The sequence below is a fragment of the Helicoverpa armigera genome, chromosome 12, assembly GCF_030705265.1.
Source record: "Helicoverpa armigera isolate CAAS_96S chromosome 12, ASM3070526v1, whole genome shotgun sequence".
Lineage (NCBI taxonomy): Eukaryota > Metazoa > Arthropoda > Insecta > Lepidoptera > Noctuidae > Helicoverpa > Helicoverpa armigera.
The window spans coordinates 3,548,248-3,573,574 of NC_087131.1; the positions used below are offsets into that span (position 1 = coordinate 3,548,248).

Here is a 25,327-nt window from a genome sequence, read left to right on the forward strand (position 1 = left end):
CTGTATGAAAATTGTCGCAATCTTGTAAAAAGCTTTGAACATCCAACCAAACTGAAAAGTTCACAAACCACATACGGAAAACTGACGCGTGAAATACCACTCAACCACCCATTATTATATAGCAAACAATTCTATTTATCAATAACTACACTTATAATGTGAAGCACAGCAAATATCGACGACCATTGAAATAAAATTGGCAAAAAGCTTGGAAATGTTTCGGTGGAGCGCATGTTTACACTCAACCCGCTTCGACGGTAAGTTCCGGCCAATGCTCGCTTAAACATTTCTCTTTTAAACGTTTACATCATACGAACAGACGGAAATGTAACAAAAATAACAATGTGAAAGACTATCGACAATGTTTTCGGATGCGCGTTGTTTGATGGCCTTTTCAAATTGTTACTATTTTATTAGGTAGGATTTGAAGTTGAGCGTAATGTTGTTAAGATTTTGATGTAACAACCGAAGTGTTCTTAATGGGAGAAAACATTTGCGAGTCACACACTACAAACTTTTAGTCGACTAAGTATTAGATGGTTCGGGCTTATAAATTAGTATGGAGGTGAATGGAAGTGCGGAAATTACAACGATCAGTAATTGGGCGGTAAAAGAAAATTTTTGATAGGCTTTTCTTTAAAAAAAAACTTACCATATCGGGCCAACTGTCAGCCGACTGTTTAGTCTACAGTTTGCAAGTACACTAATTAGAGGATTATGTCTTCAAATATGATTGTGATAAACTAGCAAAACTTAAGCAAGTAGGTAAAATATGTTATTTTATCAATTCCACTACTTAAAGTTCTTAGAAAACTTCCTAGTTATAACGATTTAATGAGAATAGCTCTTTTCTGTTCAAGTACGAAGAGTTACATTGAATACGTTAATATTTCAGTAATTCTTTAACACCACGTTCGCCTGTTATTATATTTCCCTTCGTAATTCTTATTAGTATGGTCTAATAAATCTTCCCCTTTTGCTTTTATTTGAAGATATTGTTTTTCAGTTTTCTTAGATAGTATATTGTTATCTAAATATTTTTTTAGATAGATACACGCACGGTGTAGGTACATATTGACTATCTAACATTCAATTTTTATATTAGTGTGCTGTAAACAAATAATAAACATTTGTATAATTAAGTGCACATATTGATGTTAAATACTTTTAACTTTTTTAAACAATCAGCGCTGTTCATACAAACGCAAATTAAAAAGTAAACAATTGCTATTATTTATAAAAGCTAAGCTTTTAGCAGTATTAGGTACGTAGTAAATATCAATTTTCATAATTATCAATTTTATAATTACACCATATTTGTTGACTTTTTTTAAAAAAGCAGAAGCTACATAAAATATTACTATCGTTAGCATACTCCGTTTCAGTATTTCCATCATTATATGACAAAGCCTACATCCGGCAACCAAACGAATAGTTGCCAGTCGAAACACTAAAACATATTGCAAATCAATTAAACACATGAAGAACAGTCATTACAATCCATTGTTTACTCTACAGTAATGGAAAGACATCTTAACTCATCAGATTGTACCAGGGAAATCACACATTGTAAGTCTAATAACTCTTTCCCATCTAGGTGTCAAATGAAGCTTAAATTCGACAGACAAACAAACTCCATAGATATTATTAGTACATGTCTCATCAGTCATTGTACGAAGCAAGAACGTCTATAATTAATCAGGATGCGTAACAAACAACTATTACAAGATTGATTTCACTTTGCCAAAACTAAATATACTTCGCTTTATTTGTCTACTATAGTAAATAGGTACGATAAATGACTGAAATCATCATCTGCCTAGCCTTTTTCTCAACTATGTTGGGGTAGGCTTTTAATATAAATGGATGTAGGTGTGACTGTATATCTGACTCCCTCAACCCAGTTACCTGGGCAACGTGACTCTTCTTGATAAGACTGATGAAGAACAGAAATTAAAGTTAACTTTGTTTTAAGGAAAAACTATGTTTCTTTAGGTTTTTGAAGAAAATCTTTTATTTCCTTCATTCGAATGAAAATAGCTGACAGGAGGTAATTTGACATATATGTATTATTTTATTGATAGAGGCTGGGCTAGACCTCATAAAATGTGTAGTCTTAGACACAATTAGGTGGTAATACATGATCAACTTGAAATAATGAACTTACTTAAGTTAGAGTAAAGCATAATGTAACATAGCTTCATATCTCACTTCCCTGCAAATTATTCTGCAAACTAATAAATTTCAACGCGCATAAAATAAACATTTGAATCAATAAGCAATTGAAACCTCGCAAAGCAACTAAGTAAACAACAATAAGTATTGCAAAAGCAACATTTTCACAGTTTAAAAGCTAATTTCATATAGATCTCGCATAAAATTATTTCCAAGCGCGCGGAAATACTATGATTTCCTTCTGCAGTCGCTGCACCCAGCGCTGTATTACCTGTGTTTGTGAATTTGTTTTGTAACGATCGTAACATTTTATATTTTATTACATTGTTTTGTTAAAGGAAAATAATGTTCTTATTTAGAAAGTCATATTGGTTGGATTATGATCTCTAGAGAATATCGAAAATAGCTTTAAATAGAACATTAGAGCTTCATTATTTTAATGGTTTAATTAACATTTATTGTTGAAGTTATTAGGTGCATGACATGAGATATTATTAATACAACACAAAAGAGACTTATTGAAAAGATTAATTTATAGTCAAGATTACTAGGTACCTATAGCGATAAACTTTCAAATTCAGACCATTTAAATGCCAATCGCTGTCATAATAAATAAAGTCATAAAATTAATAGCGAGCATAAAATAATTTGGTGAAAACTCCATTTTCTTAGAACCGAAGTCGGTAAGAAACAAATACTATAACATTAGAAGTTTATGTTCAATAAATAACAGGAGTTAACCTTTCCTAATTGATTGATGGATGGCTGTTGTGTGCGTTCTTCGCGATCGCAGCCGCCACATGAGAAAGGAGTTCCGGGAACGCGTTTTACCATAATTTAATCACCCTAACATAAAAGTACCACAAATAAACTAAATAATCCTAATTGCTGAATAAGTTAGGTACATTAAACAGGAATATTTTTTGTTAAACAAAGCAAAACTTCCCTCTTAAGTATATCGTCGAAAGCATCTGAACTAGGTAATAGCTGGGCCGGAGGATACAAGACGTAACGTTGCATAATATGGCGCGTGTTCAGCCAAAGTATTCGTTATGGTATTTGCTACACCTAGCCAACGGGGGCATACGTTTTTCGATATGACGCCGAACGTCAGGTGTTCATCTCGTGACCTAGTTATCAAATTCTATTTTAAAACAACAGCTTTAAGTTTCAAACGGGAGTGTGTTGGTGGATGTGAGTTGTGTCGTTTTGTTCCTGGGCAGCCGGGAGCCCTCCCTCTAGGAGAGAGCGTTGCCGGCGGCGGAGAGCACTTGAGACTCTGGCGAGGTGATCCGAGTGGCGATATTCGCGAGTTGGGGGGTTCGCTCGCTGCATCCCTCTTGCTCGCGGCCGCGGCCGGCGGGCGGGAGGCGCCGCACGGCCCAGCGTCACTCACATCGTTTCGGTCTCCCCGATCGTGTGTCCGATCCTCTCCTACCCGCGACGTACGATCTCTCCGAAATCTACCGGTACTAAATCGAGCGTGCCGCGTCTCACGCGACATTTATCAAAAACATATCCCTTTATTTCGTGAAATACCTTCCACGGTCCGATCACCAGATCTCCGAACTACGGTCAGTAAAGTTTCATTTAGTAATTACCTAAGTTTTTGTTTTGGACTTTTCATAGTGAAATTGAAGGACCGTTAGATTCAAGACTTTACACGTGGTTAGTCGGCTCTTCGTATAATTCTGTAGGTCGGTGCAAAAAAGGATTGTTTGGATTGTGGTAAAGGAAAAGCGTCCGTATAGAAAAGCGGCCGGCCCCGCGCCGCCCGGTCTCATTTGCATCTGTCAAGCACTAGGTGAGTACCTGCTGCGTCTGCTTTTTAAAATCCTTCTGGTTTTTTTAAGTGTCCTTGAGAAGATCTTTCTTGGATAGCTTTAATCTTGACACAGCGTGATTGCTAAACAAACGGAGGGTAGCAACTTTAATTATTTCATAATTTTAATTATCTTGTGGTGGGCAATCCGTGTCGCTAATTAATTCTTATATAAATCTACACCTGAGTGGAATTCTTTGTTTAAAGTGGACTTTGAATTTTGTGTTGGCATTTAGAGTTCTGCTAATTACCCACTAAAACGATTTATGTTTGTCTTTAAAGTAATATATTATGACTGGTTACGTCATGATAAATAAATATGTCAGTAGTATTTTATAACAATTGTTACAGAAGAAAGCATTTGTAAAAGTTTTCATGTAACACCGATTTTTATTATAGCCATATAATTATTTTTTATTGTAAAAATTCTCAATCACTTCACTGAAATCTCTTTCATAGCAATAGCAATTTGTTTATAACTCAATACAAAGTACACATTGAATTTAAGTATCCAAATAAAATACGAAAATCACACAAAAGCGCGGGAAAGGGCGAAGATATGGCGGAAGTTTGAAACTTTCACCTAATTCGGCTACAAACTATTATTAGCAACTATTTATTAAACCGTCATAAATTACAATCGAACATTCTCGAACAATACAAATTGGAATAATAAGTCGTCAATTTCGTATAACAAATAAGAGCAAAGTTTGTTTTTGCTCGAATTTGTTTAACTTTTATGTGGGAATAAAGTCTTAAATAAATTTCATTATGAAAGTTTTTGTTTTGAAAGTCGATATGGGATATTTTGTCATACAATCCATGTTGGTGGTTAAGATATTGGATTGCGGAAGAGGTTTTCTATAAGTAAGTAGGAGAGCTCTGTCGAAGTCCCGTGCGGTTTCATGGGTCACATAACTTGTATGGGTCATGTGTCTACGTGTGCACGTAAATTGATCTCTTTTATATTTGTCGTAGGGTTAGCAAATACTGTTTTTTATCAGCCCTGTATTTTCTGGGTTTAAAGTCTTATACTCACCTATTTTTACTATTCTCATAAGGTCATATTTTTAAGAGACGAATTAAAAAATATAATAATCTTCAATGTTACCTAATTTAATTTTCTCCTTCTTACCTAAACCATTCAAAACAAATATAACAAACTAGATAGATTATACTAATCCAGGTGTAAATGAATAAGTACTATTTACACCTGGATTGATATATTAATTTCCCAACAATATCGCCAAGGGTATAAAAGAATTCATTGAGATAAAAAGTTATCCCAATGAGTTTGTTTCATTTTCTGGCAGCACGTCATTATTGTAATGGACCTTAATGAAAATTGATGACTCTTTGATTCAATTACTTACCTCGAATTTATTTTTCTCTTGTTTTTGTTTGTAATATTACAATGTTTACCTTTTTTTGTAAACATTGCGTTTGTTCTTTTGTCTATGTAAATACAAGTCACGTAAATAAGTGGCATTAAAAGTGGGATTTGCAAAAAGATTAGCTTTAACGTTTCTGAGAGATTTATTCTGAATTATAGTAAAAAAAAAACATTAACTTGGTTCCGAGCCCTATTTTTTAAAAAATCAGGGCTTTTTCCAAGAAGAGTTCAACATCAATAACGAGTATCAAAACCACGCATCAACAGCTCAGTCACGTCAGTCCCAAACGCCGGAAATTATCTCAAATATTATTCTTTGATATTTTTTACCTCAACGAAAAATAAATCTATAAAAATCAACTCCGCAAAAATATTACGTTACGTGTATCAAAAGTAATTTCGAAAGCAGCGAAAAGCAAATGAAAAACATTAACGTACTGCAATGTAAAAACACAAAATTATAACACAAACGTCAACAAAGTTATTTATTCCTGCAAATAAAATAAAATACATCGCGAACTTTCCCCTTTTCGGCTCTTTAAAGGCTAAATTATATTCGCTCGGGGTGCAAAAATGGAGACGTATGCCACTGTAGGGACTCAAGAGTTATTGTAGGCGACCTGTATGGCTAGAAAGTGCTACTCTATTCATATTTTATATTCCATTACATGAGACTGTACGTTATTCAATAGAGGGTTGTGGCCGCAATTTTTACGGAATATACTTCGATACAATCTATTGGGGTGGGGAGAAAAATTACAAGCTGACACAGGTTTTTCTTCAGACCCGAGTGGGACCGTAGTGATGTACAACTGGTATAATGGTATTTACGTTAACGGCTACTTCAAAGATTTACGGCTAGTGTTAATAGATTACCTTCGTAGTGGTGTGTTTATTGCCTATTGATGCATTATTTAAGTATTGTAGGTACCGTTGGATTTAGGTCATTTATTTTATTGAGTCGAGAATATATAACGTTTTTAAGTAGGAAAGGAAATGAGAAGAATTTAAATCTATAATATTCAATTCATCGACCAGATTATGTGTCATGTATATCTTTGAACTAATCTAAAATCAAAATCATATTAATTAGTAAAAATAGAAGTCTCAGTAGACAGACTACACCTTTAAGATTTAAAAAATGGCGTCTATTTAAACAGGTTTCTATTAGCCTAGCTCTTAAACGACCTAGCAAAAGATAGGATGCTTTTTATCCTTGGAAAGAAGTACCTACTTCCCTTGTGCCCTGATAAAGTAGTATTACGTGAGCAAAATCGCTAGCAACAGCAACTACAAAAGAAATAAAATGTACTAGATGTAGTAACAGCCATTATTTTCAAATGTCACAGAAAAATAAGCTTAAAAAGTATTAAGTCAACTGACAATAAAATATCCCTATAAAAGTTGAAATATTATCACCATTTTATAGCCTGATATTTTAAATCCTGGTATTTTAACCTACATATCAAGTAATCATTTTCAACTCTTCAATTAATAATTTTTAACTTATTCAACTTTTATAATGGAGTTATAAGAGGGGTAATAATCAATAAATTATTGAGAACAAGTCCAGACTGTTGCTAGGATACACGAGACGACATCTGAATACCATCTGGATATGGTCATTGAACCCAGACATACTGGTTAAACCGTATCTAACTCATGCAGCTAAGTACTTTTTTAAATGATAATTTTCCTTGACAGTTTTATGGTTACAGAATAATACGTAATTACAGTTACTTTAAGTAAGATAATACCTTCCTGAAATATGGCCTTCAAAGCTCTTTGAAACGATGTCACTTTAATTTTGTTTCCCTTGACAATAAACAAGCAGTAAGTCATCTCAGGATATAAAACGAACAAAAGATATTCGTACCTTTGTAAAAAAAAAAACTAGTAAAAGTTACGCAGAAATAAATAATGTATTAGGTAGGTATTATAAAAGAAAGTAAAAATTATCTGAATTCCCCAAATAAAATACAAAAGGGATGTCACAAAGACGTGATTTATTTCAGTTTACCTGTAGTGAGTATTCGTTGAAAAGTGGAAAGAAAATAACAGGAATACCAACAAAATGTAGTGGATATGGGTATCAATCAAGAGAAGAAAAAAAGTTCGATGGTATTGAAGGATGAAAGCTCAGCTGACTTTGGATACAGGACACTGATGTATATAGTTATCGGCACGGATAATGAGCTCTCGGCGGAAGAGTGGGGATCGCTTTGCACACTGTACACTTAAGAGGACGAATTGGAATTTTTGGCGCCAAGGATGTCAATTTTTCTCAGTAAATACAAAACGGATCAAAATACAACTTGGTTACCTGAAAGTTCATGATATAAGCCTTATTTTGTTAGTTGTAGAAACATGATTAGGTAACTTTTATAACAGAGAAAAATATATCAAACATACCTCTTTTTAAAAAGAGATTCACATATTATGGGCAAACGGGACCGATTTAAGCCTCTTAACTTTTTTAGTAGTTGAGTATATACATACTCTTTAAAATGGTAGTAGGAATTTTTATTAAATTATCATTTCTAAATATTAAAATTACAAAACCATTTTGTCGCTTACGACTTTTAGTTATAAGCTAGCGCGCGTATTGTTATCCTCGCCCCGCTCAGACGCTCCGACCCCTTTTGGCGCCTTAGATGCGCGTGCCGGTTATGGAATTATTGTTGACCACTTCCTCGCCTTAAGGCAATAAACCAATAAATCACTTCTGCGCAGGTGAAGGTCAGGGCTCAATATCCTTGCCGATGATTATAACACATTTATTTCATCTACTTGGTATATTTTGACAGACACTAGAAAACCCTTCAGGCATCCATGGATGAATTTATGTCCGTATCGTTTGATGAAGAGCCCGTGACTAGGTCAAAACCACGCGGATCTTGGCAAGATCGGTTCGTGGATGAGTGACAGTCCTGCCATTACGAGTTTTTCCTTATTTCTAAAACACGACAAATTCCTAGGCGGGACCTACTGTCACTTCAAAATATTTGGTAGTCTTTACGAGTACTCAGAAGATAGAAAGTCTGACAACCAATCTTTCTAAGTGGTATAGAATGTACATAGTTGGGAGAAAGCTAGGCAGATGATTATTTGATAAATTAAAAGATCAGGTCGGAGATTGATACAAATAATTTCTCTTAAAATACTGAAGGGGATTCTATTGAAGTATACATCCTTTTGTTATTGACATAAGCTTTTCACTGTGATCTTTGAGCAGAAGAAAAACACAAAGTGTACCCGTTGCTTTATTCCCACGCAGTACTCAGCCAATGGGGTGGGCTTGCTCAATATTTATTGATGGTTGTTTGATTTTGTGAATTAACTTAGTAATTTATTATATAGCTGAAAAAAGACGTTATGAAAATATGAGAGGATAGTCAAAAATATGAAGGTCGTTTCTGTTGTCAAGCCCTTTGCTTTAGGACACTGCTCACCTATATTTGCTAGCAACTGTTGGCCAAAAATCAAGAGCAAAAATTCTAAAACTCACGACGACAAAAAATGCTGCGTTTAAAAATACTTTCAATAATTATTTCAAGATTGCTATATCTCAAAACCACGAGAGCATTTCTGTCTTCTTCAATTCACTATCACTGTCATAAATCAACAAGAAAATATTTTTATTACCTTTGTGCACCACCGAGTGAGGATCAAATTTTTGATGTCCTTTGTTAATTTAAAATTATATAATACACACGAAAAGTATTAGATATATAAAGAACTGTAAATAAAAAGCACCTATATTATAAAATTCTATAGCTCTGATGCAAAAGTGCGGTACCCTTGCGAGGTTGAATCATTTCTTAGGCTCGGTGTAATGTCACGGCCCAAGATACCGGTCGGCAAGTAGACGCCGCCAGTGAAACTCGCTTACTGCAAAACGATAGCGCACCGAAAAAAATGCTGCCTTTAAAAAAAAACTAAAATACTGTTAAAAGTGCATATCTGCAAACCCCGAGAGTATTTCTGTAGTCTGGACTTCAATTCAGTGTCACATAAATCAAAAAGAAAATATGCAAAAATGTGGTACCTACCCATATGAGGAGGAATATGTTTTAATTTTAAGATATACATATAATACACACGAACGAAAAGTATTAGATACATAAACAAATGTAAATAATAAGAACCTATATTATAAAATGTTATTCTTTTGATGCAAAATTCCGGTACTCTTGTGAGGTTGAATCATTTCTTAGGCTCGGTATAATGTCACGGCCTTAGATACCGGTCGGCAAGTAGACGCTGCCAGTGAAACTCGCTTACTGCGAAACGATAGCCCAATTGACGCACCGAAAAAAATACTTAAAATGTCGTTAAAAGTGCATATCTAAAAACCCCGAGAACATTTCTGTGTTCTGAACTTCGATTCACTGTTACACAAATCAACAAGAAAAAAATAGTTTCACCTTTGTGCATTACCGGGTGACAACGATGAGGACCAATTTTTACGCCCTTTATTTTAAAGTTATATAATACACACGAAAAGTATTAGATATATAAAGAACTGTAAATAAAAAGCACCTATATTATAAAATTCTATAGCTCTGATGCAAAAGTGCGGTACCCTTGCGAGGTTGAATCATTTCTTAGGCTCGGTGTAATGTCACGGCCCAAGATACCGGTCGGCAAGTAGCCGCCGCCAGTGAAACTCGCTTACTGTGAAACGTAGCCGCAATGGACGCACCGAAAAAAATACTGCCTTTAAAAAATACCTAAAATGCCGTTAAAAGTGCTTATCTTCAAACCCCGAGAGTATTTCTGTATTCTAGACAATTCAATGTCACATAAATCAAAAAGAAAATATTTGTTTCACCTTTGATGCAAAAATGTGGTACCTACTGTTGGTTTAATGTCACGGCCTAAGATACCGGTCGGTAAGTAGAGGCTGCCAGTGAAACTCGCTTACTGCGAAACGAAAGCCGCAATGGATGCACAGATTAGTTTTTACTAACCAACGTGTCGCTAAGCACTTGTAGCGACAACAAAAAACGAACAAAGTTTAGTGGCAACTTAAATTTTTGAACGACCACAAAAAGGGAGGTTCTTAACTCAACTGTGACAATAAGTGTTACGCAATATGTTAATTCAATTTTAAGATTTATTTTATTATTTATTTAAGGTTTAAAAAAATACAACATCATATATAACTATAGAGGTAATATTTGAGGATACTTTTCGAAGAAGACCTTTCTTACCTAGATACGTAATTAGCATATAGCTATTTAAATCCAGTATTGCTACATAAATAAGAAGACTTAGATAAATAAACAGTATACTATTTAACATTCAAGAAAAGTCAAATGTAATTAAAATTATATTGTGTTAATTCGCAGAGTTTTCACAACATTTGATCATTTTCCTTGTTTACCTCTTAAAGATCAAATAAAACAGTTATTAACAATACCTTTCACGTTCAATCTGAGCTAATTAATTCTAACAAATATTGTTTTATACTGCAATTCGATTATTCTTATTATATTTTTTTTCACGTTTACAAAATTTTAAATTGTAAGGCTATTTGTTATTAATACATTTGTTTACTAATTATATAACAAAAAAAGTAGGTAAAGTAAAAACAAGCGTAAGTTAAGTTCTCCTACTGTTTTTGCACCCTTATCATTAGATGTAAATTTTTCACTATATTTGACGGAATATGTCACATAGTTTATAAAATAACATAGGAACCCCAGCTTTACTAACAACAATACTTAAAACATATTTCTATACAGCATATTATTTGAAAAATCCATGAATAAAGTATGTAAAAATCTCGGAGAAGCTATAAAGGAAATGCACACTTAATGCTATAACCGACGCCACGTTATGGATTTTAAGCCCTCACCCCAAGCGTAATATAATTGAAGGCACCGCGATCCCAAAATTTGAAATATGGGGCACAGAATCTTTTCAAAATTCAAGAACCGTTTGATAACAATTTCAAGTACATCGAATGCTGAAAACTTGTTTGTTTATTTTGTAAACCTATAGTCGACCCGATAGTTGACATTTTTCTTTTAAAGATTTTTTCCTGCAATTAAAGAACTCAGTAGGTCTGATACCGGCTAGACTAAATACCTAAGATCTTTGACATGTGCGTACTACCATTCACCCTTATACTGATTTATGCAAATTGATTTATGAAATATACTATCAACCGACTGAAAGTTTGCAGTGTGTGTAGATACTCTTATACTTGTACCAACGTGTTTTCTAATTAAGCACGTCTTAACAAACTTATTTACCTAATGGAACACATTAGAAGAAAAACAAGCTATAAAACGGTATTTCCATTCGATTCGAGTTCAAAGCGAGTTGTAAAATCGATTTTATTGCTTTCACATCATAAAGTCTCGAACGCATTTTTAACATCGGCGGTACTAGATAAGTGCCCACTTTCTTCGTTATAGTACTTATAAAATGCTCTGAAAGTTTTCGTTGTTATTATCAATTTTGCCCCACCATTTTATGGGGCATTTTATGCTCTTAAGTCTTGTCTCGTGATTTTTTTGGTATTTTAATGAAATATGAGGTTTAAAATTGGATGTAGTTAGAATAAAATATGACTTATATGTTGAGGTTAAAATGATAATAATTGGGATAAAGCTGGACTTCACCTTCTGATTTTCTAAATGTATAGAACACATTATCTCAGTTATTTTTTTTGTTTTTTAAATTTGTGTCACAAAATATAGATCAAAGTTACACCATGTTTTATCCCATAGATTTCATATCTTACCGAAAAAAATATGACACAACCATACCTTAAAAAAAACAAATGAAAAAAAATCGATGTCCATTGTTTTTGCCCATCATACGTAACTGTAGAGCAACTTACGTAGGTGCGCGATAGTGTCAACAACCTGTCAGGTCTTAGCGGGCTCTTCCTGAACAGGTTTCAAAGGACTAGCAATCTTCGTGAACAGAAACAGCTTATGTCATACAACGTCATGTAGAATTAATAATACTTAATACGTTAATAATAATCAATAATATTTTGTGTCACCATTTCATTAAAGTTGCCTCAAAAGGGCTACAGCGTGTTGGCTTCGGCCCCGATCCGGGACTCTATAGTCCTGTGGTCTGGAAGAGACCGGGATTAAATAATATTAATATAACAGGGATAACATTCCTAAAAGTGTTTTTTTTTAGTTTTTAATACTAATAATATAAAAATTAATACCACTTTTCATTGTAATTTTAATAACCCAAGAAAGGGCTCACCTATCCTACCAAATGTTTAGGATTTGTCCGGACTATTTAGTAAATGGTTTATGTGAAGTTTGCACAAAATCAGTCAATCAGTTTTTGTAACAAAATGGAGGACTTAGCGAAACACATACGGGACCACTAGTGTCGTATAACGTCATGTAGAATTAATACTATTAACTATTTATATTAGGTGCGGATTCCTGAGGCTGGTATTTGGTAATTATGTACCGGATTGCATTGCTTGAGGTTATATGCAACTTACTTATGTACAGTTATGTTATGTATAGTTGTGATTTAAATATTTGGATAACAGTATAAGTTACGTCAGTGCAGAATTAAGTCCTGCATACCGAGAGAATCAATTGCCGCATATGGATAAAAAGTAGCTTCTGTGATAGTCAGATATACATATAAGGTATACCACTGCTAAGTAGTTTTAGCATTAAAGAGTAACAAACATGCACACATGCTTACATAGTTATGTTCATCCTTACAAACTTGCGCATTTTCGTCGCAAAATACCAGCAAATAGTCACCACCAGCTTTGAATATCCTGAATCGAGGTAGACCAAGGTAAAGTCGATTAAATGCCTTACCAGAGACAAAGTTTTAATGGCTCATGAGCCTGTAACTGAATTGGCACCTGAACCACAAACAACGTACTTACTAGCTACATACGAGCTCTCCCAGGAAGCCCTAATATTGAACAACACGCTTTGATATTTCAATAACAAACCACTAATAACTTCAATGACTAAATCCGTTCTCCATAACCCGAATATGTAATGGAAATAATTACTCTCAATGGAAAACCAATAGGTATTTATATCGACAATTTGATTATCGAATAATACACATACGATATGCATAATTAGTGATGTTGCCGGCTCAATGTCGATATGATACTGATTTATCGATAGTTGTGTGAGCCTCGTTAGTCTAGTTGTCGCATAACGCCAAGCTATGCACGAGGTTCCCGATTTCCTGGTAGGACAAAATCGTTTTGGGTGTCTTAGAAACTTTTACAAAGCAGCCCGTAGTCTGGAAGTTGGTTATTGATGCACCCCGTGCATCGGACACCGAATCTGAAAGCATAAGGTAGATCCTGCGCCAGATCTCTCTTCAGTCATGTCGGATTGCCGTCCCATCGGGCTATGAGAGTGAAGGACTAGGAGTGTACCTGTGTCTGCTCAAATGCTTGTCCACTATTATTTGATGTCCTGCGCAGCAGACTGTTCTTTAAGCCTATGAAAATCAGCTAGGGCGCCATTTTTATAGTTGTGTCAATGAAACAGATATCGAGATGTATTGTGAGCAATCTAACCGCAACCTTAGTGGAACCACAGACTGCGACGACATATCCATAGAATAAAAAAATAATTGTCCTTTATAAGTAGTTCTTGTCGCCTTTGCGGTTATCTTTGTAGTAGAAAATGTACATTTGTAATGGCATTGGGATTACTTGCTTGTAGGTAGGTACTTAATAGAAAAAGTGAATACACTGTTCAAGGGAACAAAAACGTTGACAACAAATAAGCAAGCCAGGGACAAATTGATGGCATATGCACCAATGTACATTACCATTTAAAAACAAGGTGAGTTTCTCAAAAGATTATGCATTTTGTGACTCAATAATAGAATTTATATTTAACTGAAAGCTTTTTTATAATTTGAGCATTATAATGTTCGAGTTTCAACAAAATTATTAATCGTGTCTTAGCCATGAGTAATTCCCATGTAGGTAAATTAATCAGAAATGGCATTTCAAAGATAAAGCAAGATCTGTTAGTACTAGCTCTGTTGATTCCCAGTATGAGCATGTTATTGTTACTAATTTAATTACTGACGTATAACATTGCTTGTATTGTAATTCAATTAAATTGGATTACATATGACTGTAACTGTGTGCAATGTTTCTTGTTGTAAAAGTTTTATTTTAACTGCAAAAGTAGGTGACAATCATCATCCTCTTGCCTTTATCGCAATTTTATTTGGAGTTGACACAGCATGTTTTCTGATGTCCAATCTCTTAGTATCCATAGTTCCTTTGTTCGTCCCAGTTAGCCATATCTACAATAAATGAAGTTATTAAAAATTTTATATTAATCAGGTTTTTTGAAATCTAGACACACGGCAGTGTGTCCGCCAAGTTCGAGCAAAAAAGGCGACACACCGGCCGTGGGTTATATTACACGAACCATTTCGGGCCAAATTCGACCCCCCTGTAACTCAAAATCTATTTTATTTACGCATATCAAATTTCTAGTATCTGTTGAGACCCCCTCACTTATCTAAAATACAAAATTTCATTAATATACCTATTGTAGGTCTTGAGATATTGACGTCAGAAAATCGCTATTTTTACTATACACTGATTCACTGATTCACTGATTCACTGACTCACTCATCAAAAACCTAGACCACTTCCAATGGTCGTATTGACTTGAAATTTGGCATGGAGGTAGGTCTTTATGTCAAGGTAAAGGGAAAAATCTGAAAATGGCCAAGTGTGAGTCGGTTTCAAAATAATGAAGGTGTTTTATACCCGGTGTAAATTTATACCCCTAAGGAACTAAAACGAACTAAATTTATCTATATTTATATAATATATCTTCGAATGGTACAAAGGTTTGTATTTAGTCAAAGTAAAGTAAAAATCTGAAAACGGCCAAGTGTGAATCACTTTCGAAAATAACGAATGTGTAACTTTGATCCACGAACATAATATATGATAACATGTCATGTCAGTCAGTTGGTAAATCTAGTCATAGTTAATCTAGTTCATTTCTTTGTAAGAAACATAGTGCATATTAAAAAATCTAAAAGATAGTATAAATGAGACATTTCTTTAACTAACTTCATCATAAGAAAAAAATAAAATAAACAACCTTACAAAAATAAATGAAATCCCACCCAAAACAAAAATGTGAAAGACTGCCGAGTTCGATAATATGGGAATGCTTCGCCTATAAAAGAAGTGAGATCTGAATAAGTACCAAGTTCCATACACATACCTCAGTTAAAAATAGTTTCTTTTTAATGATGATTACTTGGCAAGTTTTAATAGAAAATTAAATACTTGATTCATTGCGTTTAGTAGGTTTATAACAAGGTGTATGAAAACTTGCCAAGTAACATCATTAAAAAGTAACTATTTTTAACTGAGGTATGTGTATGGAACTTGGTACTTATTCAGATCTCACTTCTTTTATAGGCGAAGCATTCCCATATTATCGAACTTGGCAGTCTTTCACATTTTTGTTTTGGGTGGGATACCACTTTACTCAAATAAATAACAGCGTTCCTCCATAACTGGACTGCCTAACTCCGAAACGCTTTTTACCGATAATAGTTTTTTGTCGTTTATACTCTTCAAGTCTATGCATTTATGTAAAAACGTATGTTATTTATTGAAACTCACAATCAAATAATTTAATATAATACTTCCATTATTAATATCATACCTCTTGAACCTCATATCTACTAAAGCAAGGTGTCATATAAAATACTTGAGGCAGTGAGCGTGACAAACACGCATTACGGTAACTGAGTGAATAAATAACACGAGTATCCGTCTACCGACTGAAAAACTGATATACTTGTATGAGTAGTCGTTTGTATTCATTAGGTAGGTATAATATATGTACAATGTACCAAAAGGTTTTAATTCTTTAGCCACATACTTATATAGGTACCTATGGAGCTGATTAAATTACGTTATCGTCATAAACAGTACATAGTACAGTAGTACAGTAGTACAGTAACATTTCTTTTGTACTTTCAGGAACAGATTTTTTATGCAGGTCCTAATAATGATCCATTGTTAAGAAGTTTTAATTTGGTTGGCTATTTTTTATTTACAAAAAATATATACACACTTATTTACGAAGTACTAAAAAAAGTAATTTTAATTTTGAACCAAGTATAATTCATTTCAGGAAATATTTTTGGTTTCAAAACTAATAACTAAACTATATCTGAAATGGAAGAAAATCAACGGAGGAACTGGTAAAATTAGAAGATATACCGGTACTTACATGTTACGTGCAGAAAGCCACACTTGTCTTTGAAGTTTTAAGCTTTTAAGAAGGGACCTCCTTTCAATAGAACGACCATGCTTCCTTGTTGAATAATTAATATACATTGTCAAATATGTTAGGGAATAACAGGTACATATTTCGGTATTATGGAATTACAGGTATCGTATCCTTAGATACATACTCGTACAACAGTCATTTAGCAAAACGTATATTGATTCTTGTTTATAAGAATCGGGAATTATAATCCTAAATGCGAATCTCACTTATGGTGGTATATTATATGGAGGTATATTATAATCGTGAAGGTTTGGATATGTGAATATTTTACTGGTTTTGAAGAGGTAATATAGCCTGTATACCTATCACAATATCATATATGCTACTTTCTATCTAGGTGCGAGAAACAGTTTCCCCGGGGCACAGACAAAATCATGGGAGCCAGTTCAGTAATAATACCATTACAAATTACGTTTCTAAAGTACATTGGAAAGTCGACAAACACACTTCGTTTGTCAGGAAACATTGGAATTAAATTCCGACAGCTACTTAATTAATTAAAAACTGATCAAATAAACATTCACTTCCTAGAAGGGACCTTTATTCTATTCACAAAATAAAATAACTTGAACTTCAGTGAAATACTTCGTTATACTTAATTCTAACTTAACCTTTACTTAAATAGTACTTATTGAATAAAGACTAAATTAGATTTTTGAAGCAATACAATTACTTGACTTACTTATTATATTAACTTCTTGAGGCATATGTATGTAAAAACGTCCATCAGTCAGTGAGCAAAACTAGTATTTTCTTGTAGGTATATAAAAATCTAGCTTAAATGAACAGCTTTATTGAATCGAATTTTACTTAGGACTCAATATGCACAGTCAGAAAAATAGGTCACCTTTGTATGATTCTAACATATTAGTATTTTTCTATTGAAAATTGCAATTCTATTGAAGTTTTACTTGTATTTGTATTTCTGCATTTTGGTATCACGAATTCAATAAACCATAAAACTACAAATATTAACTTTTTAAGACAAACATTTTTTGAGTATTGATTTTTAACCAATCAAGTGTTATAAGACATACCTAATGGATAATGTTCCTAACAAAGAGCTTATTTATTCTCTTATTTTTGCAATGCTTAACAACCCCCTAATTGTAGAAAAGTACTCGACCATTTATATTCTATACCAACCTTCTTCAAGTACAACAAACACATAATATCTCCATGGCAACCGTATATTTAGTACCATCATTCACCAAGATATAACAACGTCTGAATTCCCAGGATTTGTGCTGGCCACCATATGACCTGCATGTAGGAGTGAAGACTATCATTTGTAAGGCTCAGAACAGTGTCAACCGCTTACCAGCGTTATGTTTGTTGACAAGCATCTATCTTATAGACTATAGAGGAAAATATGGTGCTATGGTGGTATATGGTGTTAAAATACCTCTAGTATGAAAATATAGCAATTTAATGAGTTTATTTGCCTTTTTTATTCATAAATCAATCATTTTATGAAGAGAATCTTTGTAGCAAAGCAGGGTATAGGTAGATACCTACTCCACTTGTACTTACACTTATGTAGACACATAGACCCTACTTCTGCCTTAATCTACAGTTTTGTATCAACGCAAAAGTTGTGAATAAAATAAACCCTTTGAAACAACAACAAATTGTCCATCATAATTAAATAAACAATCGAAATAATATAAAAGCCATCGAAATCAATATAACGAATATTTTTGACAAAAACGCGATTGAAAATAACCGTGTTTCCGCATGGGCAAGGCGAATATTGCATTTTCACTCGAATGAAGTGTCAACTGCATTTTAAATAACTTAGTGGGCTTGGCTCAGCAGCCGATATTGATTTGTCGTATTTTCTGCCTACTATTTTCGGGTGCATCGGTGAGAAAAGGCATTAAAATTTATTCGGAAACTGGGCCGTTGTTTAAACTAAAAGAGGTGACTTTTTAAATTGTTTAAAATAGTCAGCGAATTTCATATTTCTCTTTGTTTGCTTTGAATTCGGTTCTCGTTCTGCGTTTCTGCTGTTCAGAAAATGTGAAAATAAATATATTCCGCTCTTTATAAATATCCGTATTTTCCATTGTCTAACAGTTTAAATCGTTGGAAGGTAATCAACTTCGAAATTCGAATTGAAAAAACAACAAAACTGTTTTCTAATTTACTTTTCATTTCTAAATACAAACTTATGTATTTTCGGCCAATTAAAGTTCACAATTTAAAAGACAGAATGTGCGACTGATATCGCGGGACATTTGTTCCCTAGTGAATACGCTGCTTTATGCATCAATTGTCAAATTCAAATTGGATTCCTGAACGGTCAAGTCACGTTTTATTGAGATCGTTCTATTCGGAATCACTGGGTTTAGTTATTGGACTGTTAGCCGTGGCTATTGGTTTACGTATTAACCTAAAGTGTGATGACTCACATAATTTAGAATTATATTTTTTATAGACAGAACTGCTGAAGCTCACGTTATTCATAAGGATAATACATTACTTACCTAAGAGTAGTTATCGGCACGAATCTTGAGCTCTGACCTTCACCTGCGCAGAAGTAATTTATTGTTTCCCTTTTGTGGTATGAAGTGAGGCGCGGGGGCGGGCTAAAGCGGTGATTGGCCCGCGCGCCGTCACGGGATTGGTTCTAAGCTAATAAATCACTTCTGCGCAGATGTAGGTCAGAGCTCAAGATTCGTGCCGATAACTATACTAGTTTTAAGTTTTACATTGTTTGCATTCTAAATAGAAGCAAATAAATACTGAAATGATTCCAAAAATATCCCTGCGCCTTGTACATAGAAAAGTATCAAAACTTCATAAGCTTTTCACACTAACATCTAACACTAGACATTACTTATAGTTTGAAGTCAAGCCTTCATGTAACAGTATTGTTTTGGAAAACATTGTCTCTGGCTTATTGCACTCTTCACAATAGTCAGACTTTATAATATAATGTTTAGCAGTTTGTCGCCTGTTTCCAGTGTTTCGTTAAATATTCGAAACGGATTCAAAGAACATGAAAATAAATTTGTTTTACAGACTGAAGGGATTTTTATTATTTCTCTTTACAACCGACGCTGCAGAAAAGTGCGCATTTCTTTTGATAGGATTTAATTTTGCTGTTGCGATGTCAATGATGTGAATATTTTGTATTTGGTTTTATTGTTTTTAGTTCCATATGCTTTCTTTGTAATAGCTCAGTGTTTGTATATAGGTAATTGGTTGGCTATTAACAAAAAAGCTCCTGCTAGTTTTGTTAATGATTTTTCAGTCATATGCAAAATAATCTTACATATTTTATACGTTAGGCATTGTTAATCATGTTTAAAAGATGTTATTGTTCAAAAATCCAGATTTATCGGCCAGTACCTAGTGCACTCCAAAAAGTTTTTAGTAAACTCCAACCTCCCTTGTTCTACATAATCGGAATTTTTCCGCGAGTTGCCGTCGATGTGTCCCCAGCCTGCCGGTATTTCGTCAGTTGTCAATCTGACACGGTTCACTGGCCACGCGTTTTTCGAACAGGGTTCGAGATCAAATTTGGTCGAAGGGGAAGAGATGTCGCTTGAACTAAACCCTTTGCGAAGTAGAACGTTTCATATCATATTTGATGGAGATATAATTTTTTTTGGGGTTTTTGTATTGAGTACCTATAGTTTTTAGTTAAATAACAAGTTATACCTACATATACAACTATCTAAAATAATATGATTTTTTCAGTGCAACAGTAACAAATGCTCTATCTAAATCTAGGTTTAGTATACTTCATAAATGTTATAGTGACGAAAATAAGTGTCAAAATACACAATATTCGACTATTGTCGAGTTCCTCGGCTTAGGAAGGCAGGAGAGGGAAGGAAAGCAATGTAGCTATGCATCTGTTTGTGAAATAATATCCTGTGCTCCTTGCGCAATAATTGTCTGAAGGGAAATTATTAGCTGTACTTGGTTGCTCGTAACCGCAATTCTACCTTATGTAGTTGATTGGCCGTATCTGTAATTTCCTCTTAATTGCGTGTACTTACAAATAAATATATAAATAGGCCGATGATTGAAGCAACATAACTTTTTGAACGAAAACGCCCTTCTTTTTTTCAAACCTCTTTTGACAAAATGACGACAAAACAAAATCTGCAATAAGGTTCCATTTTCAAATATAAAGAACGTTATGCCAGCCATGTTCTTATAAGTTCCATTTTCAAATTCCACCTCTGTTTGCGGGATGTTTATGATAAAGTACTAAAATGCATATTTAATCTGTGTGTTATCTACGAGTGGGTTATCCGAATGCACATTGTGTAGTCACGCGGGACCTGTTAACTAACGATAGCTTTTAGTTGAAGTTTACTGCATACTTTGGGATTGGTATTTTAGTAGATAGGGTCCTACTAATATTATTATAAATCCGGATAGTGAGTTTATTTAAGTTTCACGGTAAAACAGATGAAGTGATTGAAATGTTATTTCCTATATATAGGTTAGATACCTAGGTACTATTTTTTATCAAGTTCGCGAAGAAGTTTTCTATGATTCTAACACATAAATACCTACATATGTGAAATCACACAGGCATTAAAAGTCAATAATTCAAAGTAGATTCAAGTCCAAATATTATTTCGTAAAGCTAACAAAAACAATAATCAAAAGGTATTGCAATCTGCAGCAATAAAGCTTAAAGCGTAAATTGAATTTAAAAACGTTAAAAAGGAATTTAAGCTGAGAAATGAACCCATGTTTATCACTTAATTGAATTGAATTGATAACTGGACAATCGTTTCATTCAGTGCTTCGTGGAGATATTAAAATAAATGAAGAAGTATTCCGCATAACTCACATCGATATTCATGTTCATATTAGAGAACATTTTTCAAATCCAGTTATTACTTACAGGTAACGTGCAAGTGCATCGTAGGACGTCCACCGACAAGGTGGACCGACGACCTTGCAAAGGTCGCCGGAAGACGCTGGATGCAGGTCGCCTCCGACAGGTATCTGTGGAGATCTAAGGGGGAGGCCTATGTTCAGCAGTGGACGTCCTATGGCTGAGATGATGATGATGATGATGATGGACGTTTTTTTTTTCTTCTAATATCCTTACGATTTAACTTCCGCACACCTCCGACTAAAATATTAAACTACCGCGAACCCATATATTCTTAAGTTAAAAAATCCTTGAGCTGTGTACCTAATAACCTACTAGTTACTAGTACTGTATAGTCCTGTTTATCTTTTTAAGTTCAGCCATTGTCTAGTTATGGACAGTATAAAGCATTTGTTGTTGTTAACAGAACATCAGAGTCCTAAGCGGGTTAAGTCTTCTGTAATCCAAGTGTTATATTCTGCTAAAGCTTAGGGAAGAGCTTTAAGTTTGAAAAACACACTTTACTTAGTTTTAGATCATCTACTTAACATTATGTAGGTTTCGGATTCAATAACTATAAAAAATATTAAGTATAAAAAACAAATACAAAAAACTAGATAGTCAATTTATTAGGAAGGCTATATACAACATGTAACTTAATTAACGCACATCCTGAAATTAGTTTGGTCAGAATCGTTTACTGAATCGATTTATATAATTTTTAATATAGGTAATTTTTTATCCCAAAAATAATTAAAACTACGGAAATTATTGTCATATTAACCCTGTACAGTCAAAAAAATTCAAATAGACCGTAACTCAAAGTAATAAGACTTCGTGTATTGTCGGCTTTTTCCGTAGTTTCGTTATGTTGTGACGAGTCGAGCGGCGCGCGGCGCGATATTTGCGTGCGTAGTAGTATGACCAAAAAGTTCTCCAAGAATTGGTATAACTAATTTAGTAGATAACAATGCATATACATGTTAAATTAAAAAAATCATTGTATGTATTATGATTAAAACATAATATTCTAATTGGGGTGTTTGAGGGTGTGCGTTAATTATGTTACATGTTGTAGAAGACTTTTATCCGGGTTCGCAGAAAAGTTTTCAAGGGATACAAGTAAAACCACTGGCGGAAGCTATTATATAATATGTAAACGTTAATCAATAGCAAACATCATTATTTCCCTCACTCAAACGACCAAATATAAGTCTACAACAAAAATAATTTTACTTCCTTTCCCCGAAATATTACGTTAAGACATTTCAGTTTCTTTGATACAAAAATTGATATTTGAATACAGACGATGCGGTAATTTTACTTACATGTCTCAACATTTGAGGTGGGAGATCAAAGGAGCATAAAAACGACGAATTCATACAAAATGAGCTCACCTGCTTCTATTGATATTAACACGGGAAAAATCACGAGATTTCACGATAAACTTCCACTCCGTTGGTAAAGATAAGACGTTTATTTTTTCCTGTATTTTTTTAATGGTATTATGTGCCTATGTTATTGTGGAAATATGTTCAACAAAAGAGGAAAGTCGTGAAGAGAATGTGTTCAAAACATTATCTTTTTCAGCTCTTAGTGTAACTTTTCCTAGTTAAGCATACGTTGTAAAAAAACTTCTACTTACAAATTACATAGTTTTTTCCTGTATCAAATAAACCCTCTTCTAATCTACACTCACACACACATAGACAAAGTCCTTAATTATAATTATCTAACGCCCAAACAGTGCACTTACCAGTTGAAATGAACGAACTTTGTTTATGGTCCTGGGATTTCCAATTAAACACAGCACAACTTGTTTGTAGCATTAACACTGTTTATATTGTTTAGTTAGTATAAGTTTCTTCACATTAATAAGTAGTTTACGTGACCTATTTTTTTATCCTTTTTTTGTGGTAAAATCTTCTAAATATCTAGCTGTGAGTCCAGCGTGAGGGAGTGTCTTTGACTCTTACTGACTAAAATCCACTGTGTTCGTTTTTGAGTCTTTTATATAACAGAGCCATGAAAACTCTTTCGAACAATCCCACAGCCCAGTTTCTTTTTCTTTATATTAAAATTTGTCATCTGAAAAAAAAATAGAGTAGTCCTACTAATGTATTATATAAGTATCTCTATTTCGTAAATACTAAAGGTCATCAATAAATGTCGAAGCTAATTTTAGTACTTTCAAAGCTCGCAATATTTTTATACCAAACCTTACTATGTACAGGTTTTAAGTAATTTATTCTAAACAGGATCAGGAGGAGGTGAACCAAATAAACTTCTGTTTTGGTTACTGAAAGAAACTTTGTGTTTCCAAGATAAGCTTTCCGAGTATTATTTATAAGTATTGAAACAACTAAATAGATTTACTTAGGTCTTTCCTTTAGGTTCCAAAGTTAGCATTAAAGCAATTATTTTGTTTACTTACAAAATTTCTTTACTAAAATTACACTCTTATTTTAGTTTCTTTTCCTCCTTTTTCTTTTGCAAATATAAAAAAAATAAAACTGTCTCTGGAACGGCAGCCATCTTGCGGAATTCATTGATTTGAATTTTGACATTCCAATTTCAAAAAAATTAAGTCGTGCCTACGTCATCCATTTTATTTTTGCATTACAAAATAAATCATAAAAAAGTGTGTGTTATTTTTAAAGAATATTTATTTTATTAAAATAATCTACTAACCTATATCTACGTACACTTGCACATAAAATGGCAATAAAACGCACCACGCCATTTAATAGTCGTATAAAAGTTTGCACCATTCAATACGATTCCGCGGATCACATTATTATCGGTGCAAGAAGATTCTCGTGTCAATATGAGAGTCGAATGTTCGTCTCAATATCTGAGAGAGCTACGTGAGTGTGCGAGTGAGTGTGTGAGTGACGTATGTCGTAGCTTTGGGACGTTACCGTCTCGACTTCGAGTGGATTTCATTGTTATTCAAACTGGTGGAATGCGTTTTATGCAGGTCTTCTGAATTTTGAGGTGGCTGAGTATTGGGTGACGTTGTCGATTTGTAATGTATGTAGGTAATGAGCATTTAACTAGTGTGTTACCGAGTCTTCTGCTCGTTAATATCTTGATTAAATTAATGAAAGACAGTAATTTTTGTTACTTATATTTAAATTATCATTAGTATTTAGTTTTTTCTGAAAACCTGGTTTAAGATCGATAAGAACGGATCACATCTCATTTTAAAAATATTCAGAAAATAAGTAGTTTTTTCTCCCATATAATATTGTCCATTAAGTTAACCTCTTAAACAGCCTATACCACTAAACCACCACCATTTTACAATATAGAGATGTTCATGTTCAAGTTAATCAAACGATTCGATTCCAATGACAAGAGACCGGCCGCTTCCATTTCGAGTGTTTGACCCGGTATAAATCGACAACTACAATGACGGCACCCGTGCCGGAGATCGAATGTTTTGTTCTAATACAACACAAGTTACGGAAGTATGCGGCGCTGGGGATATGTAATTAGCTTGTTAGTTGTCAATTTGTGAGTAATGGAAAAAAGGACTTTTTCGTTTCACAATCAAAAGTCACTAGGTATAGGTGATTAGGTCATGTATACGATTTGTGAGAGTAAAAGCGTACATCCCTAGACATGTCTAATATTGTACGGCCATTTTGAAAAACCTACCCAGAAAACCAGCAATCTTTTTTCTTTAAATCATTGAATAACTCAACAAGTCCCAATAAAAGAGAAATAAAACAATGAAACAAAGTAAAAAAAATGAA

At 33.8% G+C, this 25,327-nt stretch overlaps 1 protein-coding gene across 9 annotated transcripts in view; it reads left to right on the forward strand.

Moving 5' to 3' along the window:
• The first annotated feature begins 3,545 nt into the window (after positions 1-3,545).
• The window catches only part of Mub (mushroom-body expressed), a 191,628-nt gene continuing 169,846 nt past the window's right edge, over positions 3,546-25,327 (forward strand). For 6 of the 9 annotated variants that reach the window (XM_049838958.2, XM_049838959.2, XM_049838960.2 and 3 more), the window contains exon 1: positions 3,547-3,979. The gene's annotated coding sequence lies outside the window, so the exon portion shown is untranslated. Of the gene's footprint in view, positions 3,980-25,327 lie in introns of all 9 variants that reach the window. The other 3 variants (XM_021332756.3, XM_049838952.2, XM_049838951.2) reach the window with 2 other exon arrangements.